The 26,293-nt window shown below is 41.7% G+C and overlaps 1 protein-coding gene across 2 annotated transcripts in view; it reads left to right on the top strand.

Moving 5' to 3' along the window:
* Window positions 1-8,518: 8,518 nt before the first annotated feature.
* Window positions 8,519-26,293, top strand: part of EFR3A (EFR3 homolog A) — a 94,783-nt gene continuing 77,008 nt past the window's right edge. Inside the window, exons 1-2 of one of the 2 annotated variants that reach the window (XM_042465512.1) lie at window positions 8,519-8,862; window positions 13,462-13,676. The gene's annotated coding sequence lies outside the window, so the exon portion shown is untranslated. The remainder of the gene's footprint in view (window positions 8,863-13,461; window positions 13,677-26,293) is intronic. The other variant, XM_042465511.1, reaches the window with a different exon arrangement.

Here is a 26,293-nt window from a genome sequence, read left to right on the forward strand (position 1 = left end):
TTTTCTGTGTAGGAAAAATACTTTCTGTGTATAAAATAATATTTCTGGCACAGATTTTTTTTCCTCCTCAGAAAAAGCTAATTTCTGCACAAAACAAACATATGGGGATTGTACACAGAATAAATCCTCAATTTCAGCATTTTCTGCATAGGAAACATTTTTTGTGCAGAAAATGATTTCTTCTGAAAATATTACTTTTTATTTTGCAGAAAATGCTGATTTCCTGTGCAAAACAACCATGTGCAAATTTTGTGTAGAATACACCCCATACTGTAAACATTGCCATCAGTGTAGGGATGCATCTACACTGTGGAAATTATGCAGTTTGACACCACTTTAACTGCCATGGCTCCATCCTACAGAATCCTGATTTGTAGTTTTGTGAGCCACCAGCACTGTTTGGCAGAGAAGGCTAAAGATCTTGTAAAACTACAAAACCCAGGATTCCATAGGATGATACTGTGGCATTTAAAGTTGTGTCAAACCTTTGTTTTGTTTTTAAAATAAGCTGACAAGACTTCTTCCTGATAAATCGATGCGAACACTACTTGCTAAATTCATATCAAGTTGCTTAAAACCAGACAACTTTATAATAGAGTGTATCATCTTTCCTACTATGGAGATCAGGCTGACTGGTTTGTTGTTTCCCAATCTTCCTTTCTCCCCTATTTTGAAGACATGTCCTGTGGAACCTTACCTGATCTGGAAAGGTAATCTCTGCTGCTGCAACAGGCTACTGTGTATGTGTATACCGTTTTTCCTTCAGAATGAATTATTCATGGGTGATGAAACGTAAGTTTTTAACATCGGTCCAACCTCTGTTAATAGAACTGCTTCATGTTTATTAATTTACTGCATAACAAACCCAGAATTTTAAAATCAAATTAACTGCTGCAGTTCTTTAATAGCCTTCAGACTATTCTCTTTATAATAAAAAAATCCAATTTAAACAATGCATTCTTCTGAGCTGGCAATTAGCACTGTATGTAACAGTCCAGATTACTGAAGTAAATTAGACCATAAATCAAGTCCTGCTTCCACCTACTGCAAGAGCCAAAATCAGTTGCTGTTCTGTGTTTTGTACAAATGAAAACAAAGTCTCCAGATTCATTCATTCATATTTTTTGGATACAGAGGTTGGCATCAGTAGTTATGAGAGTGTAAACCAAAGTTATGATCCCATAATTTGTAGATTTCACAATTACAATTGTTAACAATTGAATATATACTCTCAAAATGTAGCATTTCAGCCAAACAGTACCATATCAAAGGGTTTCTAAGGCACTGAAGATTGGGGCAATGGAAAATTATTTCAGCAGTGCTCTCCCAGTCATGGGATCCATTTAAAGCAGGACCCTAGGGATCTTTCCAGCTGCTGATTCTCAATGCACCCCACAATGTGGAAAGCACCTTAGATGTCATTTTCCATCACCTCAATCTGCAGTGCCTCCGAAATCCTTCAGTTGGAGTGCTACCTGGCTGAAAAGATAGGTTTGTGGTGGGTGGCATTGTCACACTTAGCTCCACCAATATTGTTACACCTGTGAATGCCAAAACTTGGGCTGAGTTTGTTCTAATATGACAATGTTTGTGCAATTTGGGTATCTTTTGGCAGGATGTTAAACAAAACAAATGAAGGGACCAGGCCTCACTAGTTCTGGGCACCACAATTCAGAAGGGATGTTGAGAAGCTGGAGCGTGTCCAGATGAGGGTGGTCAAAATGGTGAAGGGTCTGGGAACCATGCCTATGAGGAGAGACTTGGGGTGCTGGGTATATTTAGCCTGGAGAAGAGAAGCTTAAGAAGTGATATGATAGCCCTGTTTAAGTATTTGCAGGGGTGTCACATTGAGGATGGAGAAAGTTTGTTTTCAGCTGCTGCAGATACTAGTACATGGAACAATGGATACAAGCTACAGGAAAAGAGATTCCACCTTAACATTAGGAGGAACTTCCTGACAGTATGAGCTGTTCAGCAGTGGAACAAACTCCCTCACAGAATGACAGAGTCTCCTTCTTTGGAGGTTTTTAAACAGAGGCTGGATTGCCATTGTCGGGAATGCTTTGATTGTGAGTTCCTGCATGGCAGGAGGTTGGACTGGATGGTCCTTTGGGTCTCATCCCACTCTTCTATGATTCTATCACCAAAATATGTTTTTTCCAGTGCTACATCCACTTAGAAATGCTGAGGGGAAATTTCAGTCCCAGAACTCTTTATGTCCAGCCAACAACCATAGGGCATAACAAAAATGACAAATTAGGAGTAGAACTGTCTCTTCCTTGGTCAGTCATCGCCAGAGCTGTAGCTAAGGAGGACAGATGAGTGGCTGGGTAGGTGGCTGGGAGAGGAAAATTGCAGGCTTATCAAGAGGCTGATGGTTAGGATCTGATACTGTTTCCTTGATGGCATCATTAAAGTGAAACCTATGCACATATATTTGATGGTTGTTTTCTATTCTTTTCTTTTTTATGAACCAGAATGTTTTTTATCTTTTATGTGTGGGGATTATAGGAATTCTGGAAATAAATATATTTATTTATATGATATGCTTGAATATAATGTTTATATGATATGTTGGAATATAAATGTTTCTAACTGGATGTAAGGTAATTTTTCTAAACATTTTATTACTTTATGCTGGCTGTATACTGTCATAAATTCATTCATAAATATCATATAAATAATTTGTTTATCCATATATTTCTCTGCATATTCCTCCCCAACTCTCCTCCTCGTCCTTCCCTTTCTCCTTCCCTTTCTCCACCATCATCTTTCTCCTCTGGAAAACAGTTCATAAAAAGCCAATAGTAAGCCTTTCTTGGCTCTCAGTGATGGATTTTTGAAGTAAAACCATCTCATGTTCCAAAACTTTTAAAACAGATTTTCAAAGTTGAGCTGACTGATGTTCTTTTGCATTCTTACAGTATATGGGTTGGTCACAGGGGGGCAGGCAAAAGATAACAACTACCAAGAATTAGAAGGAATGGAAGCCCTGGAAAAAGCAATTTGCGGATGCTCGCTTATTTCCGTAATGATCTTCCCCAGAGGAGCTATTAAAAAGGGAGGATGAACATTACAGTACTTAAACCTCAAAAGTGTTGATGCCCAGAGATAGTGAAAATGTTAAGGAAGCAAAGAAAAAGGACTGTGGGGAAAAGAAATAGGGTCAATGTCTCCATTCCCTATAATGGTGGGGAGGGTAGAAGGAAAAAACTGGTGGAGAAAGCATGGCCTTAGCTCTGTAATATAGCCAAGAATACTGAAAGTATGTCAGTCTCCTTTTTATTGTCTTTTTCAAAATCCCATCACCATTTTCTCCCACTTCATTTCCATACCAGGCTGGGACACTTTTTAAATTCCTTCTAAAATATTTCTGCACATATATTTTTAAAAACATGTTTATATTCTTCTGAAAGGCCAAGTGTGTAGCTATGGAGGATGCAAAATGCAGACATTGCAAAATAAGAATATTGACTTCCTCACAGAATTTTCCTTGTTGTTGTGTGCCTTCAAGTTGTTTCTGTCTCCATTCAACAAAGTCACTCAACACAGAAACTCTATCCACAAAAAGAAAGGAACAGAAGAACCAGCTCTTGAAAAACTGTCCCCCAAAACACCTCGAGCAAGATAAATAAAGCCTTTTTGTATCAGCATGGCTTATCAGTGTTTGTTCAACAACATCAGAGCTTATCTCTCCTTTTCTACTTTGACTTATGGCAACCTTAAGATAAACTTTCATAGGGTTGTCTTGGCAAGTTTCTTCAGATGATGAGGTTTGAGGCTGAGAAAGTAACTTGCCCAGGGTCACCCAGTGGGTTCTTATGGGAGAGCTGGGATTCAAACTCTGGTCTCCAGAGTCCAATGATCAAACTACTACACCTGGAATTTTCCTACAATCCCCAAATGTCTAGTGGAGAAAGTGAGACAATAATCAATGTAAATAACAAGCAAGATCTATTTGCTGGGTTCAGATTCCCTTGGTTACTCTGCCTGCCCCCATTCTTAGGATGCCTCAACTGTATTGCAAAAGTGCCAGGAATTTTTTTTTTTGGGGGGGGGGGGGTGAGACTATTTCACTTGGAGGCAGAATTCTTATGGGGGGGATGCCCGTATTTTGCAGCCCTGAAGTATGAATTTTTGTACACTTTACTCACCGATTACAACATGTTTGCACACATTCCCCCCCACTCACCCACCAAATGAATGGCATACCTTTGTGTCTGTAAGTGCTTGGCCGAAATGCATTTCAAGCCTTGGAAATGTACTGTTCTCCTAAGCAAGATGATCTTGGTCTGTTTTTCTCTCTTGGGAAGTGTGAAAGAGAGATATCTGTAAGGAAATGAAAACCCAGTCAATTTAAATTCAGATACATTGTTATATGTAAAGCTCCTGCTTCAGGCTCTCAGCAAATAATCCAAGTTAACTCCAATCTAACTGCCATGGCTCAATGCTATGGAATTCTGGGAACTGTAGTTTGTTGTGGCACCAGAGCTCTTTAACAGAGAAGGCTACATATCTCACAAAACTACAAACCCCAGAATTCTATAGCATTGAGCCGTGACAGTTAAAGCAGTGTCAAAGTGCATTAATTCTGCAGTGTAGATGCAGCCAAAGTCTAACAATAAGTAACTCATCGAAAGCCACTCAACCTCTGTTTAAAAAGCCTCAAGGGGAAGAGTTCGTCACTCTGTAAAGTAATCCACTCCACTGTTGAAAATCTCTTGTCATCAGAGAATTCTTCCTAATATAAAATCTCCTTTCACATAATTTGAATCTTTTGGTTTGAGCACTGTCTTCTCTGTCTTCCACAGGACAGATCTTTGAATATTTGAAGATGACAATGGCGATCATCTCCTCTGATCCCAGTGCGATATAATGGTTGTAGTAGACTAAGACTCTGGGAAACCAATAGTTCAGTTCCCTGCCCAGCCCACTGGAAAACTAGTGGGCAACCTTGGGCAAGTCACACTCTCTCAGCCTCAGAGGAAGGCAACAGCAAAACCCGTTTGAACAAATCTTGGCATGAAAATTCCATGATCAATGACTTGAAGGTATTCAACAACATCATGTCCCCTCTCTATTTTCTCCTCTCCAAACCAAGCATGCTCAAATATTCTTTATTATTGTTATTAATATTATTATCAGTTTCTTATCCACTTCCACTCATGGATCAAGGTAGGGAAGAACAATAATTAGCAAATACATGACATCAGATAAACCACACATCAGTTAAAACACACGTCAGTTTAAACGGACAAATAAAATGTAGATGTATTAAAATGATCCATATTTTAAATTCGTCATTTAAAATTCATAAATTAAACAAAATCATCTTAATAAACCTGCTAGAAGAAGCTGGTCTTTAGGATGTTTTCTTTAGCCACCCCTAGATTGTGGAATGACCAGCCAGAAGAGACTTGACAGCTGAATATGGTGTCTGAATTTAAAATACCATTAAGTGGCCATGTTCTAGAAGAGTTTATTCCTGATGTTTCGCCAGCATCGGTGGCTGGCATCTTCAAGAAGCATCAGCTCCACGTCCTTTTAGTATGTAATTTGAGAGGGGACCATTTGGAGCCGCTTTTAGTCTTTTTAAATGATATTTTCCCCCATTTGAAAATGAACTGTTTTTATTCACCCTTAATGCAAGGAATAGTTCCCCTCGGCGTTTTAAGATGAATTTAATTTGCCTTAACAATTCAGTGTTAATGTGCTATATTGCTAACATTTCCAAGCTCTGCTCTTCCCCCTTTCTTCCTGCGTATCATGTTAAAATGGCAGGATTTTCCGCCGTTCTGGTGTTCTTGTTCCGTCAAGTCAGGCTCCTCATGTCTTTCCTTCAACAACTAAATAGCCTCTGTCGAGACGGCAAGGTTGAGAATGCCTTGAGATGCATTGGGCCAGCATCCCCTAAAATGTTGGTGGAAATTGAGGTTCTCTACCCGATCTTCCTTAATGGCATCAGTTCTGCTCCTCAGTCTGGTTTATCCTTGGCCTCCCTCCCTGGTTGCAAACCCACATAAAGTAGTTCCTCCACTCCTTACCCTTTAATAAGATTGTACTTTTTTTCTTACTTGGAAATGAAAATGTCTGTAACTGCTGTACACATTGCTGTAAAAACAAAAACCCAAGCTGTTGAAGAAACAAAAACCCCACGAGTTCTGCATGCAACTGACTCTCCACTTACTACAATTGTAGTCCTCAGAGGTGACGGTGGTGGTAGGTGCAGAGCGCCCACAGACACACACACAAACACTGGAACCCGGTCTTTGCCCTCCCATAGCCTCGCCCTTTTTGTTGCCTGCCAGAGAACTGCCATCTCCCAGGAGGACAGCTGCAGTTGCGGGACAACGTTTTTTTGGGGGGGACCCTTCTGACTTTGTAGTGCATGTTGGATTTGTTTTTAGATGCTTGGGCAGTAAAGGATTGTATCAAGAGTTTTCGAAAAAGCTAACTTTTCTTGTCCTTCAAGAAATTTTATTTTCAACCATGATTCCAGGATGGTTCACCCCTTGCAACTACTAACGCCATCCCAGTCTGGTTGTGCCAAGTAAAATTGTACTGAAGCACCCGTTGCAAAATTTCACGAAAGAGCTGGGAGACGGAGGGTAGGTTTGAAATTCGGTTTGACCGGGAAGAGTCCATTTTTTCTCTTGAGGCCCGGCAAGGGAAGCTTAGTGAGATTGGCAGCTAAATTAGCAGGGACCACTTTCTTTCCCTTTAGGTTGATGGATCTACGGGATGGAAGACATAGTCAAGGAAAAGGTACTGATAGATGAGGTCTTGCACATGCAAAATGGCCATGTGGCACCTTTCAGACTTGCTGTTTCTCCAAACAAAGAAATGGCTGTCTAGCTGTTGTATAGCAGGTCTGTTAGAGATGAGGAAGAGTATACAAGTCATTCCAATAGGGTGGCAATGGTCTGCTTTGGATTTAGATGCTTAGTGTACCTGTGTGTCTTTTAAGGAATGATAGAAGAGGAGAGGAACAGGAATGTCGGTTGTGTTTTTGATTTGATTTTGCACCACCCTCCAGCTTCGGAGAGGCAACATGCCCCATCTTGTCCCGGTTCTTCTCTTTTCACCCTCACCCTTCGAGTACCTTTTCTCTGCACTCGGAAGCCTTTGGCTCGGCTCTTACATCTGTTACGTTAACTGCTGTGTTTGAATACCGTGAAGCGACCTCTTTGTGCCCGGCAGGCTTTTAAAAAGAAAAAGGAGAAATTTGAAATTAAAAGGAGAGAAAATTGCGTAGACGAGAGGGAACAAAAAAGGAAGACTACTAACGGAGCTTGTGCGTTCATGTGCGTTTCTGTGTACTGTGCGTGCGGCATTAAATTATGGTAGTGCCAAGGGAACTGAAGTGTACATGGCTAAGATTTAAAAGGAATACAATAAATGCAATTTGATGTAGTATTGTTAATAAAAGAGCACAAAGTCCAAAAAAAAAAAAAAAAAAAAAAGAACATGGCCACATAGCCCATAAAACCCACAAAAAAACTATAGGTCTGAGGAACTGACCATCAGACTTGGATACTGTTTTCTCCTCCTAATCCTAGTATCAGGTGATTCTTTTCAGGATTTTTTGGGTGGGAGATGAAAGCATCTGAGAGCTAATATAGTCTTGAGAGCTGGACTAGGATGCTTGGAGACCAGGGTTTGATCCCTGCTCAGCCATAGGAACTCAGTGGGGTCTCACCTGCGCTGCACAAAGAAGGGTGGTTCGACATCACTTTAACAGCTCTCTGATAGAGAAGGCTAAATGCGTCACGAAACTACAGTTCCCATTAAGCCAGGACAGTTAAAGCAGTGTCAAACTGGATTATTTCTGCAGTGCGGGAGCAGCCCTTGAAAAACTGAAGATCCTAGGATTCCAAAGGAGGGAGCCCCAGCATTTTAAAAGTGGCCTCAAACCTCATTGTTTCTAAAGTGGCCAGGCGTCCTCCCCACAATGGAGGACAAGGTAAGGCACCGTAAAATGTAGGATATTCAGGAAAATGGAGGACATCCGCACACAAAAAAGCTCAAAAGCATGCATAGATCCAAAACAGACTGCAAAAATAATCCAGGTTGGCACCGCTTTAACTGTCCTGGCTCAGTGCTAGGGAATCCTGGGAACTGTAGTTTTGTGAGACACTTAGCCTTCCCTGTCAGAGAGCTCGGATGCCAGAACAAACTGCAAATCCCAGGAGCCGGGGAGTTAAAGCGGTCTCCAGCTGGATCATTTCTGCAGTGTGTTTTGGACCCTAGAAATAGAAAGGCACGTTTCTTTAGGTCCAAAACACACCTTCAGAAATAATCCAATTTGAGGCCGCTTTAACTGCCCTGACTCAATGCTAGGGAATTCTGGGAACTGTAGTTTGGTGAGACATCGAGCCTTCTCTATCAGGGAGCTCTGGGGCCCCAATAAACTACAATTCCCAGGAGTCTCTTGCACTGAGCCAGGGCAACTCAAGTGGTCTCCAACTGGATTATTTTTGCAGGTTATTTTGCAGACCTAAATCCTGCTCAACATGAAGGACATTTTTTTAATCCCTCCTGGCTGAAAAGGAGGAAAAGGAGGACGCCGCGCCCAGTGGAGTAGTCTGCAAAAGGCATTGCCGGGGGGGGGGGGAATCACACAAACACACACACGCTGGTCTTTCTCCCACTGCTTTCCTTGCAAAATAAAAAAAGTGGAAACAACTGAAATAAAGATGCAGGAGCTGCAGTTCTGCGCTGCAGCAATAAATCTCCTTCAACAGGGAGGAGGGGAGGGGAAAAACTACAACTCCCATAATGCAGAGCGCTCTGGCAAGGCAGGAGGAACATGGCAGCGATGATGATGGAGGTCCAGGTGCCTAATAGAGGGATGCGGAGCAGGTGAGCCTCTTGCGCAGAGTGGTCCAGGCTTAGGATGGAGGAGGGAGGGATGCGGGATGCAGGGCTTGCAAGGGAGGCGCAGTGCTGGAAGCTCCCATTGCAGAGAATAGAGGGAGCCCTTGCCCTTCATCTTCCTCTTTTCTATCATGTCATTATTTGCCTTGCATCAGCTAGAGGCAGTGCTCTGCTGGGAAATGGCCATGCATCTGCATTGGAGAGAGAAGGCAAAATTGACACCTCTTTGGAGTGCTGCAGAAAATCTTGGGCTTTGTCCTTTTGCCAGGTCTTTTGCCTTCTCTGCCAAAGAGTGGTTATTAGGGTCCTCTCTGTTGTTGTTGTTGTTGTTACTGTTGTTGGTGCTGGTGTTGCGTGCCTTCGGTTTGTTTCTGACTTACGACAACCCTAAAGGGACCCTTAGGAATTGGAACAGTTCATTTGTTGTTGTTGTTATCCACCCTCAAGTCAATCTCAACCCACAGCAACCCTGGAGATGAGACATCTCCAAGACTCCGGATGCTCCACTGCTCTGCAAATTGAAACCCGCAACCTTCTTAATAGAGCCCATCCATCTATTATGTGGCCTTCCTCTCTTTCCACTTTCCTCCATGTTGCCTAGCATGATTGTTTTTTCTAGTGAGTCATGCCTCCTCATGATGTGGCCAAAGTACAACAGCCTCAGTCTTTTCTTCTTGGCTTCCAGAGAGATTTCTGTTTTGATCAGCTCTAGGGCCCATTTGTTTGACTTCTTGGCTGTCCTTGGTAACCTCAGCACTCTTCTCCAGCATAATATCTCAAATGAATGAATTCTCTTCCTTTCCACTTTCTTAACTGTCCAGCTGTCACATCCATACATGGTCATAGGGAATACAATGGCATCTATGATTCTAACTTTCATGTTCAGTTGTATGTCTTTACATTTTAGGATATTATCTTGTTCTCTCATAGATGTCCTCCCCATTCTTAGTCTTCTTATGATTTCTTGAATGCAGTCCCCACTCTTATCAATATTTAATCCTAGGTATGAAAATTCTTTTACTATTTCTATTTTCTCATTGTCTAGGTCAAAACTGTGTACATTTTCTATGGTCTTTATTTTTGTTTTCTTTATGTTCAACAATAAGCCTGCCTTTGCACTTTCCTCCTTGATCTTCCTTAGTAGTTATTCCAAGTCTGTGATGTTTTCATTTAGTAGTATGGTGTCATCTGCGTATCTTAGATCGTTGATATTCCTTCTTCCTATTTTCACTCCTCCTTCTTCTGTTTCCAGTCCTGTTTTTCGTATAATTTGTTTTGCATACAAGTTGAACAAATAGGGTGGGAGGATGCAGCCTTGTCTGACCCCTTTTCCAATTGGGAACCATTCTGTTTCTCCTTTTTCTATTCTGACAGTGGCCTCCTGTCCTGAGTAAAGATTCTTCATTAGGACTGTCAAATGTGTTGGCACTCCCATGTCTTTAAAGACATTCCATAGTCTTTCGTGATCTCTGCAGTTCATAGGGAAGGTCAAAGATGAAAGTGCAAAGGCAGGTCTGATGCTTAACATAAAGAGAACAAAAATAATGACCACAGAAGAAATGAAAATTCAATATAAACAATGAGGAAATGGAAACAGTTAAAGAATTCCCACATCTAGGATCATTGACCAGAATGGAGACTACAGTCAAGAAAGAAGAAGAAGACTAGGGAGTTTATCATATGAAGGAGATCGGGAGTTTATCCTGTGAATATACTAGAAAAATCATGTAACTATGTATAACGATTTCACACGATGTTGCACAAAACCCACCATTAAAGTGATCCCAAAGAAGCATTAATGCACATCTTTTTACCTTCAGGATTTCAGTGAGAATGCATTTCCGATATTGCTTCATTTTCACAATTACATGTGATAATCATGCGTGCAGTTACTCACAATTTCCGCTTCATTTGTGGGATGCTTTAACTGTGCTTTAATCTCTTTTTAATGTCAAAATCAGACCCCGTGTGATTAACTCATGGGAATGGGAAGGGCAGCTATGAAGGGACTGGGAAAGATATTGAAGAGCAAAGACACACAACTGAACACTAAAGTAAGAATCATGAGGCCATTGTATTCCCAATTACCATGTATGGATATGAGAGCTGGATAGTGAAGGAAGCAGACAGAAAATCAACTCATTTGAAATGTGGTGCTGGAGAGGAGAACTTAGGATACCATGGAGAGCCAAAAAGATAAACAAATGGGTCCTTGAACAGATCAGACCAGGGCTCTCCTTGTAAGCTAAGATGATCAAGTAGAGACTATTGTACTTTGGTCACATAATGAGATCAATAGAAAAAAATGCTAGGAATAATGCTAGGAAAGGTGGAGGTTGACAAAAAGAGAGGAAGACCACGAACCAGATGGATAGATTAAATTGGGGTTTATGGGTAAGGGCTTGCAGGATCTGGGCAACGCAGCAGAGAATAGGAATTCTAGGAGATGTCTCATCCACAGGGTCACCATGAGTCGGAACTGATGCAAGGGCAGCTAACAACAACAACAGGGGGACCCTAGAGAGCCAGATTTGCAAAAGTTGGACATGCCTCTTGTAAATCTTTAGTTCCTGGTTAGAAGAGGCAGTGTAGTGTAGTGGTTTGAGTGGTGGACGAGGGAGTTTATCACACGGGGACAATCGGAAGCATAAACAGTGAGTGCACTTGCGATGAACATTTTCGCACAGTGTCTCATTCAAAGCGCAATTATCCCAGGAATAACCCATGACATTGGCTCGATTGTGCTAATGGTTTTCACACAACGTTGCTGTGAAAAGAGATTAATGTGCCATTATCACATGAATAAGCAGTCATTAAACAGCAAGAAATCATTCACCAGATTTTCCTGTGAATGATTTTTTTGCTGTTTATTGACTGGTTACTCCCTGGTTATTCCCGGGGTAAATGGCTCTTGTGCGTGAAAATGTTAATCACATTTTAATCTTGATTGCATGATTTTGACAGATTAAACAATGTTTAAACTACCAATTTTCCCCGTGTGATAAACTTCTAGGACTCTGGAGGCCAGGGTTCGAATCCTCACTCAGCCATGGAAACTCATTGGGTCACCTTAGGCAAGTCACGCTCTCTCAGCCTCAGAGGAAGGCAACAACAAAGCTCCTTGTTGCCAAGAAAACCCCATGATTGCTTCACCTGAGGATCTCCATATGTCGGAAGCGACTTGAAAGAACACAGCAACAACAAGTCATAGGGTTTTCTTGTCAAGGTTTGGTCAGAGGAGGTTGTGCCCTTGCCTTCCCTTGAGACTGAGAGTGTGTGACTTGCCCAAGGTCACCCAGTGAGTTTTTATGCTCAAACAGGGATTTAAACCAGAGTTGTAGTTCAATGCTCTAACCACTATACCACATTGGCTCTCTGTTTGGGGTCCTTTCAAAACTCCAATACCAGGCTTCTGTAGGATGGAGCCATGGCAGTTAAAAGTGGCATCAAGCTGCACTATTTCTACATTGTGGATTCACCTTGGAAACTTCCTGCATGACCAGGAGTTGGATTAGATTACCCTTGTGCTCCTTTCTAAATCTAAGATTCTGTGGTTCTGTGATTTCAACTCAAGTGTCTACCTAGCCATTACAGTGCATTGCCTCTTTCACAGAAGGAGGAGAGTATATTGATCACAAATCAGCTCTGCAATCCCCCCCCCCCTCGCTTAAAACCTGACATTGACTGCACTATATTCACATGATATATAATAATAATAATATTAATAATAATAATATTTATTTGTATACCGCCCTCTGGCAAACCAATCCGGGCGGTTAACAACATATACCTGGGTTCTGGGTGGTTATTTTTTGGGGAGGGGAGGGGTGAATTTCTCTGCATCGCTGAGCTGTCCGGAGAGGAGGAGTTTCTTCTCTGAGCATATAAAGAGAGTATTCCCCTTTAAAAAAAAAACCTGCCATGAGTACCACCACTTAAACCCAGGCAACTAGTGTGTGTGCGTGCACGCGCGTATTAGAGGAAGCTACATGGGGGGGGGGGCAGAATGAGGGCATTGACCTCCAATATGAATTCTGTCTCCCCTGTGAACTTGCCCTTCAGTTCACAAATTCTTGGCGTGACAAAGGATGAAACACTGACAGTCATTCACACCAAGGTCTCTTAGGGGTTATTCAGACAGTGAAAATAATCCCAGTAGAATGTGGGTTGAATACTTGTTGTTCACATGCATTTCGAATTCACCCAAGATTTTTTTTGGGGGGGGGGGGGGGGAGAGTCTGCCAAAAAAAACCTCCACTTAACTCGGGATAACTGATCTTGGGTTTCCCCCCAACATTTCTTAAAATATTTGCATTGCTGACTGTGTGAATAACCAACGCGAATAGACCTGGCATAAAACTCTGCATGCCTTGAATGTGTTATGAATCCATTTGCATCATCAGCTCCATCTTTATTCGAGCGCTGACATGTGTGAACAACAGAACTTGCAGACATGCACATAGATATGGTTCCAATTAAAAAAATATTCTGAAGGATAAAACTGGACTGCCTGAGTGAGATTATTTGGATACTCATGCTAAAAAAAAAGAAGTCTGAATAGATTTGCTGTGTTCACATTCTCAGGGTCACTTTGCCTCCCTCATTTCTTTGGATGCCCAAGCTGTATTACTTAACAGTCAGCAGAAGTTACTGCAATACAGTACTACACATTTGAGGATGGAGGGAGAATTTCATGAGTAGCAGGATTCTTATTGAAGAAGGCCATGTCCTCATTTTGCACCTCAAAGTTGCTGCACCCCAGTAACCTTGGCCTTTCTGAAAGCCATAGCTGGCAGAAGGTAGGAAATCCTTCCTGATCACCTTAGAGCTGCTAATCTGTTTGTCTCTTTGCATCAAGCAGTTCTCTGCTTCTGTAGCCTTCCATGCTTCAGTGCTAGGAAGGCATTTCCAACCCTGGGGTTAAAGTTGGAGGGAGGGGATGCAGAGCGGAGCCGGTTACGTAAGAACAGAACCTTGTCCTCTCTGCTTCTACATTTGAACTGGGGGGGGGGGGGGGCCCACAAAATGACATGCAGAATCGCAAATAACTCTTGTTTTTGTATCTACCTCCCTCTCTTCTTCAAATCACTTGTGATCCATAATTGTCTTATCTCCGAATGATAAGAGATAATGGTAGGCAAATGAGTGAAGATATTTTTGGATGGACACACGTGTTCAGACACATGCACTGCAAGTTTAATTTTGCACGGGGCTCTCCTTGTCTTTGGCTGAGGGTTTTTGAATGTTCTCTATTTTAGAGGTGGGGTGGGGGGGGATCATCTGCATCCAAGATTGGGAGGGAGGGAGGAACACCTTCCCTCTTCCTAAGGGTGAGAGGAGCTATTTTGACCACACATTAAAAGGTAAGGTGTTTTTTTTCTTGACAAAATGGACATACAGTACAATGGGCCCTTGGTATCCACTGGGATTTGGTTCCAGGACCCCCTGTGGATATGAAAATTGATGGATGCTCAAGTCTCATTGAATATTATGGCATAGTAAAAAGGTATCCCTTATATAAAATAGCAAAATCTAGGTTTGCTTTTTTGGATTTACAGTATATATTTGAAAAATATTTTCAAGGCATGTATGATTGAATCCATGGACAAAGAATCCATGGATATGGAGGGCTGACTATACATATCTACCCAATCTGAGGAGCTGGAAAAGCAATCTACCACATCTTTTTTCAGGACACAGCAACATGTGATTCCTATTTTTGAACATTACAGTATTTATATTCCACCCTATATCTGAGAATTTCTGGGCAAGGTACAATAAATCAATTTAAAATAATAAACTGCAATAATTTTAAAGACCTGCACTCATGTTTACTCATTTATCACTTGAAACCAGACAATGTAAAACCAATTACACAATTTAAAAAAATCATGACCATGAGACATGGGCAAATTGGGTTTGACTCAGTTTTGGAACAACATCCATCCTGGGACAGTGGTGAAATTTCAGCACTCTTCTTTGAGGAGATTTACAATGCTTCCTCTCATTTATAGGTTATCTGGAATAGGAACAGAGAAGCAAAATGGTAGAAGATAACTGTTTGGTTAGTGGTTTGAGCAGCCTTCCCCAGCCTGGTGTCCTCCCAATGCTTTGGATTTCAACTCCCACCAGTCTCAGCCCATGTGGCTTATGGCCTGGAATGCATGCAGTTGTTGTATGAAGCATGTGGAGCTTGAAGAGATCTAGGCTGGACTGTCTGAGATGGCCTGCAGAGACTTAGGTTCAAATTTCCTCTTAGCCACAAAGCTTGCTTGGTGATCCTGGGCCCTTTTATGTCAGCCTATCCTACCTCATAGGATTGTTCTGAAAGGGGAATTAGGGGGAAAGGACCATGTAATAAGTTTTGTCGAAGAAGGGAGAGATTTGAATGCAGTACATCTCTTCCAATCCCAAATAATAATTCATGGCCTGTGGAGGAAACTAGAAGGGAAAAAATACATCATTTTAGGATGTGGGAGTTGGTCCTGGATTATGTTGGTGCTGGAAGATGATGATGGTGGCCTTGTTGATTTCCTCATGATGGAAGATCTAGAATTTCTCCAGCCTTTTATAAATCCTTAGACTCATTGGGTCCAAAACACACTGCAGAAATAATCCAGTTTGAGACTGCTTTAACTGCCCTGAGGTAATGCTAGGGAATTCTGGGAACTGTAGTTTGTGAGAAAAATCTCTGGTGCCACAATAAACTACAATTCCCAAGAAATACTCAAGTATTTTGGCAGTGTGTTTTGGACCATAAACCTGGAAGAGATCCCAAGGGCAATCCAGTCCAAACCCATGCCATGCTGGAAGACACAATCAGAACACCCTTGACAATGTAGCCTCTGTTCTGGTAAGAAGCCAGGTCTCATGGAACATAATTATTAGCACTGGAGAGAAACTTTACGATATTCCAATAGGGAGCCACATTTGGTTCTGCAAAAAGACTGACACAAAACTAGAGTGAAGAGGGGAGTAGTCCCTCATGCATTTATAAAGAAATATTCATCGAGACCAATGGTTCCCAAACTTTGGTCCTCCAGGTGTTTTGGCCTTTAACAATCAGGAATTCTGGGAGCTTGAGTGTAAAACCTCTGGAGAATCAAAGTTGGGAACCACTGATCTAGACCCTTCTTATAAGGGTTTACAAGGCAGGGTAATCTACACTAGAGGAAAAAGTCAGAACAAAATTCTGCCCCTTCTATTGTCGCATCCACTCCAGAGCCTTGCCGCTTACCTTTTCCCCTTCAGGAACATTGGGTAGATTGTCTCTACTGCCTGAGTATCTCTGTGAAGTTTTTGGTGTGGCATTGCCAATGCTCTGGCTACCATTTCTGCCTCCTCCCCCACTGCCATGCACTCTGCCCCAGTTGCCACTACAGCCTTACAAACCATTAATTTCCAGGCCATTTCCTAGCAGGAAAGGTAAGGTTTTCCTCTTCTCCTCCCTTGGTGGCTCTGGATCTGCTGGCACACCCATTGCTCTGAAGGAAATGAGATACCCAGAATGTGATTTGGGTGTCTCCTCTGATCTTAATAGCAAGCAGCTGTGAGCTATCTGCACTGGCATTACCAAGGAAGGAAGGAAAAATCTCATTGTTCAAGTCGAAAACTATCCTGGACACTAAGGGCTTTATCACATTGCCTTTACTCCCACTCTAGGTGTAGTGCATAAACTTAAATACACGGATCTTATCGCACACCTCCTGTACCCAGGCAATAGGGATCCTGTATATGGGCCGGACTTCTCCTGTACTTTGTAAAGAATGGCATTTCCCCATTCTTAAATAGGTCTATCTTATCACATACCTCCATGCCCGGGCAGTAGGCATCCTGTACCTGAGCCAGACTTTTCTCATACCTGGTAAAGAACAGGATTTTCCTGTTCTTTACAAGGTACAGGAGAAGCCCTGCCTGGATACAGGATGCCTACTGCCAGGGCATGGAGGTGTGCAGTGAGATCTGCCTATTGAAGTTTCTGTCCCACACCTAGTACAGGAGTAAAGGCAGTGCAATAAAGTCCATAAATGGTAATACAAACCACAGTAAGGTACAAAACCCTGAATCATATGGTGTAATGATTTAAGTGTTGGACTAGGATTCTGGAGACCAGGGTTTGAATCCCAGCTCGGCCATGGAAAACCACTGAGTGACCTTGGGCAAGTCACACTCTTTCAGCTTCAGAGAATGGCAGTGTCAAAGCGTCCCTGAAGAAACTTGCCAAGAGAACCCCAGGGTCACCTTAGGGCTGCCATAAGTCAGAAATGACTTGAAGGCCCACAACAACAACAAACGCTGAATCTGGGACAGATATTTTTGTTTGTTGTTACCTGCCTCGATCCAATACAGGGAGAGGCAGGATACAAATAATAATAATAATAATAATAATAATAATAATAATAATAATAATTAGTTCTTGTAATTTTGTTGTTTTTGCGTATGTGTATTTTAGATATATTGATAAAATATATGTATGGTGGTTGTTTTTATTTTTAATACAGCCTATCCATCTGGAATGCTGTCTTCCTCTTTTCCTACTGCCTTCTAACTTTTCAAGCATTATCATCTTTTCTAGTGAGTCCTGCCTTCTCATGATGAGGCCAAAGTATGACAGCCTCAGTTTAGTAAAATTAGCTTCTAGGGAAAGTTTAGGCCTGATTTGCTTGAAGAGCTGTTTTTTTGTGCTTCTAGCTGTCAGTGGTATCTGCAGCACTCTTTTTCAGCACCACATCTCGATTGAGTCGATTCTCTTCCAATCTGCTTTCTTTACTATCCAGCTTTCACATCCATGCCTAGTAATGGAAAATACAGTACGATGGCATGGAGCATCCTAACTTTAATGATATATCTTTACAGTCCAGGATCTAGTCTAGTTCCTTCTTAGCTGCCATTCCAAGTCCTAGTCTGGACTGATTTCTTGATGTAGTCTCCACTCTGATTAATGACTGAGCCAAGGTGTAAAAAATAGCAACTCATTAGATCAGGGGTAGGTAACCTGCGGCCCGCGGGCCGGATGCGGCCCGGCGAGGCCTTGGGACCGGCCCCAGCCTGGTCCTGCCGCCGATTGCCACCGGGGCCTTTGGCGTCTTGCGCGTGGGGCATGGTGGGGCAATTGTCTATAGAAGTCTCAGAAACATGCATTTATCTTAATATTTTTTTAAAAATCAGCAAATTTTTTCGTGTGTCCTCCATTTTTTATTTAAAAAGTGCCCTTCATTTGAAAATTTTGTCCTACATTTGTCCCGGTTTATTTATTTATTTATTTAATTTTTAAAAAATCATTTAATTATTTATTTTTTGGCTTTGGCCCCCCCAGTTGTCTGAGGGACAGCAACCTGGCCCCTGTTAGAGTAAAAAAAATCTTTGGGATGGGTGATGTCTCGTTCTGCCGGTGGTTCTGAACTGGTACCAACTGGAACAGATGCAGTCTTCTCAGCTACTCAGGATCAAAGTAACTTCCACACAGATTTTCACTCAAATGAGGGTTTATTAACTTTGTTGCTATTTACACTTTACAGCAGGCTACTATACATCTATACTCTTTCAGAGTCCATGCTAAAAACTTGAATGTGACATCAGTCTTTGTTCTCTTACAAGATCAACCTTCCCACCAAGTGGACACACCTCTTTCCCATGAAGTCACCATACTACACAAAAGCATAACAATAATACATTTGTTGATATTATGTCTCAGCACATGTCCTTGAAGACGTTCTTCCAGGCCTAGGCTTTCTGGCCAGCAACAGGAACCATTTTAAACCTTAGTTAACCATTGACACATCTGAACATTTTCAATACAATTTAGAAATATATTTTAACAGCCCCCGGCTCAAAAGGGTTGCCTACCCCTGCATTAGATGATCTATGCATTTAAACAAAATCCAATGGAATTTTAAATATTAAATGTTTAGCATTCAGCATAGCTCTGTAGGGAGTGCAATTCTAAATCTCTTAGCTAGTATGCCAGTTTCTATGTAAAATGTTCAGAAATTGCTAGCCAGTATACTGATTGCAAGATGCTTGCACAGAAATAAGACCGTTTCTGTGCTGAATGTCTAAAGTTGTGAGTCAGGCCGTTCAGCTTTGTTTGGTATTGCATCCTTTTGCAGCGGTTCTCCAAGGGTTTATTTAGAGATTTTTCCCATCCTGTTCCTTATCCGTGTGAGTGGTTGAACCTGAGGTCTTCTGCATCTCAACCATGGGTGAAGAGACTTCTGCACTCCAGAGGTGTTGGTTTATGATTCCTGTAATCCTCTTCCCATTGGCAGGGCTGACTTGGGCTTCAGGAAGTTGCACTCTAAAACATCTGGAGAGGCAAAGGTTCTCATCTGATCTAGACCCTACCATGGTTCTCAGCCTTTGATCGATCTCTTTAGTACTTCAGCCTCCAGAAACCTCTGTGAACATGGCTAATGATGATAGATTCTAGGAGCTGAAGTAGGTCCAAAACTCATGGAAGATCAAAGAGTGATAACTGCAGCCCCACTCTGGATATATCACATTGACATTCTCATCAGTCACACTCAAATTGATCATTAGGAACTGCACAAGCAGTTCCTCATATGTGTGCAGCATAGCAGACTGGACTTAAGGCTGCTGTAGCCTCTGGATACAATCTGCCCCCTGCCCATGACCTGGAATGGCAATTATAATATGGCAGTATACCAGTGCTAAACAAAATGCCTTTTGGTATGATACTGTCATGTGTCTCTCTTCCATCTTGTCCACCTCCTGCTCTACTATACTGAATGTCATTGGCAGAGATGGAGGCAAATGATTGATAGGACATCGGAGATTAGCATACTGTTTTTTATTCCCTGCTAGGCATAGGATGTAAATGCACAGGGATGGATTCTGTTGCATAGCCCTGTCTCCAGGCAGTACTCATCTCGGACCTTTTAAAGAATGGGAAAATACTGTTCTTTAAAAGGTCCAGGAGAAGCCTGGATCAGGTATGGGATGAGTACTGCCTCGGGATGGAGCTACGCAATAGAATCCATCCCTGTGTGTTTACATCCCATGCCTAGTGTTGGAATAAAAGCCAGTGCATTAATCTTGAGCCTCCTCCAAGATGCATGAAAGCACATATTAACCCTGAGCCCTTCCCATTATATTTTTTCATCAGAGGAGGAAAAAATGAAATGCACAAATGGGTAACATCTGCCTTAAAGGCATTGCAGAAGGCTCTAGAGGTCTTATAGTGGACCACAAGCTACGTATGAGTCAACAGTGTGGTGTGGCAGCCCAAAATGTCAATGTAATTCTGGGCTAGACGCCAATAAGTTTGTTACTCTCCAGATCAAGGGAAGTAGTAGTGCCACTCTGTTCTGCTTTGGTCAGACCTCATCTGGAATACCATGTCTGGGCACCAGAGTTCAAGAACAATATTGATGAACTTGAATGTGCGGAAAGAAGGATGACCAAAATGAGCTAAGTCTGGAAACCAAACCTGGTGAGGAATGACTTAGACACTTGAATATGTATAGCTTGGAGAAGTCAAAACTTAGAGGTGGCATAATTATCTTTAAATATCTAAAGGGATGTCAACACAGAGCTACCTTGTTTTCTGTGGCTTCAGAGACAAGAACATAAACCAATAGATTCCAATTCTGCCTAAACAACAGGAAAAACCATAGTAACTCTTTACCGTAGGAACTGTTTGACAGTGGAATAGACTGCCCTGGAGTATTATAGACTCTCCTTTGAAGGTCTTTAAAGCAGAACTTGGATGGGTGTTTTCAGAAGTGCTGTAAGTATGTATTGTAGCATAGCAGGGGGCTGGATAGATGGCCCTTGCAGCCCCTTCCAACTCTATGATTCTGTGATTCCTACAAAGCGAATCTGTGTTCCCCCCCCCCCCCCCATCACTGTAAGATGGGCATAGTTTCAGCTCTCACTAGAGAAACTGTTGCCATAAAGATGAGTATGAAAACATTTGAAATGCACTGCTCACTGTCTGTGAATATGAAGTCCATATGCCAATGTGCCTTTAATGATTTTGCCCAAGTGAAGCAAACTCTCACTGTTCACTGGAATGCTGTGGGTGGCTTTGCACTTGACATTTTCTACATAGATATAAATATCCTAGCACAAAATAGACAGGTCCTTGTCAATTAGGAAGGGCACATGCATGAATAAATAGTCAAAATTCCTCATAAAATAGACAGAAGAGAACTGCTGGTTCCTGGTCTGCGGCAGAAGCAGCTATTTAATTAGGCACGCATACAGACTGTTCACACTTGATGAAATGTGCACGTATTTGTGTAAGCATTTGGTCTTATGGGGTTTGAAATCCTAAAGGATGGGGGGGATTTGCTTGAGGCAGACAGTAGGTAAGCAGTTTTATTTAAGCAATAAAAATTAAACAGTCGTCTGAGGTGCTACATTATCAATGTAACTACAATGAAAAATTTCATTGTCTCAGGACTATTGCACTAGCCCCCATTCCTGCCGCGATCGCATATCACATTAATGAAAGGAAATGCATACATACAGGTTGGGGAGCAGTCATTATTGCATGTGTATTCAGTCACAGGAATGTGGCAGTCACAGCCATGGACTGTCTCACATTCTCTTTTCCAGACTGCTCCTTAACCCTGCCTCTCTGCCCTATTTGGGATATTTGGCCTTGGCTAGCTCTACACTGCAGAAATAATGCACTTTGACCCCACTTTAACTTTCATGGCTTTATGCTATGGAATTCTGAAATTTGTAGTTCTGGGAGATATTTAGCTTTCCCTATCAGAAAGCTCTGGTGACACAACAAACTATAAATCCCAGAATTCCATAGCATTAAGCCATCACAGTTAAAGTGGGGTCAAACTGCATCAATGCCGCAGTGTGGCAGCAGCCCTTGAGAGCTGTGTCTGCTGTGCTTTCTACCAAAAGGAAGGGAAGGGGGGTACAGTGGTTAAATGCCTGTACTGCAGCCATTCACTCAAAACCACAAGGTTGCGAGTTCAAAACCAGCAAAGGGCCCAAGCTCGACTCAGGCTTGCATCCTTCCGAGGTCGCTAAAATGAGTACCCAGACTGTTGGGGGGCAAATTAGCTTACTTGCTAATTAGCTTACTTGCTGTTCACCGCTATGATCTTTGGAATAGCGGTATACAAATAAAACAAATTATTATTATTATTATTATTACAGTAGAATTGTATGAAAATTTCAGCTTTTTGACAGGCTCTGAAAGCTTCTAGTTCCCCATGACTTGCTATGCAGAAATAAAAGAAATCAGCATGGGAATCGGCTTGATTTGCATAAGTTATAGGAGAATTTAATGATTTTGGGCACCAATTTAGAATTGCCAGACTGCAGAATTTTATGCATGCATTTAATCCCAATTGCTCCTTGTTTCAACAGATTTTGGCTCTGTTCTTTTTGAAAGAGTTTGGGACTTGAAACCATGTTTGTCTCGTATTTTCATGCTTCTTCCACAGCTACTTTGTTCCTAGTCTGTCCTTATTTTGAAGTAATTAAAGTGTTTTCATAGGTCTCTGAGGTTGTTTTTTTTTTAAAGGCCTCAGTAATAAAATATTTGAATTTAGTGTGGGAAGAAAAAGCTGGTGGGTGACAGCTGTTGAATGCAGTCTTCTGCGAGTCCAATAATACATGTGGAAAGGGAGGGAAATTATTTGTTTTTCTCCCACCAAAACCTTATGACATTTTTATGTAACTGGAAAATTGCATACTGCATATTCACAAACTGCTGCTTGCATTTGCTTTTGTTTTGATGTTGTCCACCATTAGTAGCTTTTTATTATCAAATTCAGATACATGACAAATGAGAATAGCCTGAAGCTACAACAGTGTCATACTCTTCAACTGTCCCGATTTGACAGGGACAATCCCGATTAATCCTCTCACATCTCATTTTTTCAAGCTGCTTTAAAGTGTCTCAGTTTCTTTCTCCTCTTTCCCTTTCCCCCCTTTGTCCTCTGCTTACTTCAGTTGCTGTAAACTGAATTCAAAGTCCAAAAATAGTTTGTATTCAGTTAACTGAGCAGGGAGGAGAGGAGAGGAGAGAAGAGGAATGCAATCTTGCCCTTCCCAGGAGGCTCAGGCAACGGCAAACTGTTGCTCCCTCTTCTAGCTTGTGAGTTTATCCTCCTTAATAATTTTTGCCATTGTCACCATGCTCTAGGGTTGTTTGGCCATAGATGCCCTGCAGGGACATAGACAAGGGGGAGGGCAGATTCCCCCTTCCATTAGATACAATGAATGGCGTGCACTTAGTCTGGACCCCCACCTTCCCAAAATCCTGGCTATGTCCCTGTGCTCTGGTTTTCACCTGTACAGTAGTGGAGGTTATGCAATGTCCAATGAACAGAGTTGTCTTCTGGAAGGAATAAGATGGGAAGGAAGTAGGTAGGGGAGGGCCAAAAAAGATAGGAAATACAGGGAGCACTTGGTATCTGCGGCGGTTTGGTTCCAGGACTCTCCGTGGATATCAAATCCATGGATGCTGAAATTCCATTAAATACAATCGTGTAGTTAAATCATAGAATCATAGAGTTGGAAGAGACCACAAGGGCCATCCAGTCCAAACCCCCTGCCATGCAGGAACTCACAATCAAAGCATTCCCGACAAATGGCCATCCAGCCTCTGTTTACAAACCTCCAAAGAAGGAGACTTCATCACACTCCAAGGGAGTACGTTCCACTGTTGAACAGCTCTTATTGTCAGCAATTTCTTCCTAATGTTGAGATGGAATGTCTTTTATTGTAGTTTGTATCTATTGTTCTGAGTCCTAGTCTCTGGAGCAGCACAAAACAAGCTTGCTCCATCTTCCATATGATACTCCTTCAAATATTTAAACAAGGCTTTCATATCACCTCTTAACCTTCTCTTCTCCAGGCTAAACATACCTCTCCCTAAGTCTCACTTCATAGGGCATGGTTTCTAGATCCCTCACCATTTTAGTCACCTTTTTAAAGAATATTTTCAAGCCATAGGTGGTTGAATCTATGGATAAAGAATCTGGATCTGGAGGGCTGACTGTAGGATGAGGGCTTATGTCAAGAGTGGGCACATACTGAGGCCTAAATGCTGGCACAAAACTTGTTTCTAATCTGTAGAACTTTTTGCCAGACTTTGGCTTCTTACTTGCCTTCTCCAAATGTGCAACTGGTAAGAATAGCTAGGAGAAGAAAGTGTCCTCTTTCTTTCTCTTTGTAAGCATCAGGACAGGGAAAGTGAATAGGCATTGGTGTACATATGAATTAGATTAATACTACTAAGTCTTTAGTGCTTGCAAGTGTTTAGGACTTCAACTCCCTGAATTCCTGACCACCAGCCATGCTTACTGGGGCTTTTGGGAGTTTATACAATCGTAAGAATTGGACAGGACACAAGGACACTCTAGCCCAGTGATTCTCAAACTTTTGTCTTCCAGATGTTTTGGACTTTAACTCACAGAAGCCCCAGACTATTAGCTTGGCCGACAGTCAGGAACTCTGGGAGCTGAAACCCAAAACATGTGAAGGACCAAAGTTTGGAAATTGCTGATCCAGCCCATCCCTCTACCATGTGCAACTGAAGCAGTTCTGAACTATGCCCATCCAACCTCTGTTTCTGATGGATATGCAAAACACCTGGAGGACCAAAGTTTGAGAAGCATTGACTAGTTTATATATCCTTGAATGAGGAAGCTTTGGTCCTCTAGAGATTTTGACCTACAATTTCAATCAGCTCCCTCTAACATAGCCAGTGATAAAACATTATGGGAATTGTTGTCCAAAATGAGAACTCAGGATGGTCATTTGTAGACCGTGGCTCCCAGAATATCCAGTCAGTATTATCACTGACCACACTGGTTGAGAGATTCTGAGAGTTGTAGTCTAAAAAAGGAACTTCTCTGAGTTCTGTCCAAAATAACTTGACAGCCCAAAATTACATACGCACAAACTACAGCTTTAGTTCATAACATTGGGATCTTTAATTTGGAATTGGTCCTTAAACCTGTTACAAAATTTCTAGTGTAAACATAAATAACTTTTATTTTTTCTGTATTGTGGTTAGGGAGGGTAGGAGTGTTTAGAGTCCCATCTGCTCTCTGAATCTTTGAAGGAGTCTTAACTATTTTGTTTAAAAAATGGAAGTAATAAAGAAAATTCATGTTGAAGGTAAACAGATGTTAGAAAGCGAGCACAAAAATTAGCAATGTACTTTAAAAAAAAATAAAACTTGGTAATGTCCACTACATGGTCCTACTGGATGATAACTGAACGTTTGTTTGCAAACAAAGTCCCCTTTTTGAAAAAGATCCCTTCGGCTATGATTGTGTGATGAAATTCTCAAATCAAACCTGTGGTGGTTGCCATGGCAACAGTGTCATAACACTCACTATTAATATTACATGCATATTAGACACAGAGAACATGTTTTGAGGCTTGTCACATTTTTTGTTTAAATACAGTCTCATGCTTTTTACTCTGTCATAATTTTTGGTTTACTGGATTTCTGACTTGCTTGGGTATGTATGTCTGTATGTAGAAAATTCTCTAAAGGGAACAGGAAGAGCTTCACTGTTTTTGCTATTCTGCACTATCCCATATTCTCAATAATCCTGTTTGTGAAATCTTGTTTCATATGGGTAATCGTTGGCAATGGAGTTGTGAGTCCAGTGTCTAGGGGAAGGGCAGTCTGTAATATATCTTTCTGGGTCTCGAATCAGAATCCCGTTTCTCAGAGGAAGTGATTTTAAATTGTGTGCTGGGCATTGCTTGCATAGTCTCTTTTTCTTAGATTATGGTCGTGTCTGCATGGGCCAATTAAATTGTCCTCCCTCCCATCATCTCCGCATGGTGACTGATGCAAACTGACCTTGAGTCTGATGCAAACTGACCAGATGATGTCTGGGCCATTCAGCACTGACCCCAAAGTGTAACACCATTAACATGGATTTTAAAAAACTCCCCAGTTGCTTTGGATCTTCCTAGAAGATCTGGAGTCCTTCGTTCTGATGCTGGATGCCTGTTCGCATGCATGTCCCACTGTGCCACCCAGTGTGGCTACTGCTGCCATGGGTCACTCACTCTGAGGCCAGAATGAGATGCCCAGCTGGATGCCTTGTTCTGAACTCAGAAGTGAGCAACTCAGCATGGTAGCAGAGGCTGTGGATGTGCCTAGCGGCACAATAGGATACCCAGTGTCAGAAAGAAGGACCCAAGTAACAGAAGGATATCAGGACAGCTCTTGGGTCAAGATCCTGGCCAGTGCAGACACCAGCCTCAGTTCCTAGAATATGATTTCTGGCTATGTTGGGTGGGGTTTGTAATAATAATAAAAAAATAAATTTCCAAGCTCTGGTACTGTAACAATGGCACATCCATAGTAATGCTGGGAGGTATCTCAAAAATCATCTATTATTATTATTATTATTATTATTATTATTATTATTATTATTATTATTATTAT

The sequence above is a fragment of the Sceloporus undulatus genome, chromosome 4, assembly GCF_019175285.1.
Source record: "Sceloporus undulatus isolate JIND9_A2432 ecotype Alabama chromosome 4, SceUnd_v1.1, whole genome shotgun sequence".
NCBI classification, from domain to species: Eukaryota; Metazoa; Chordata; class Lepidosauria; order Squamata; family Phrynosomatidae; genus Sceloporus; species Sceloporus undulatus.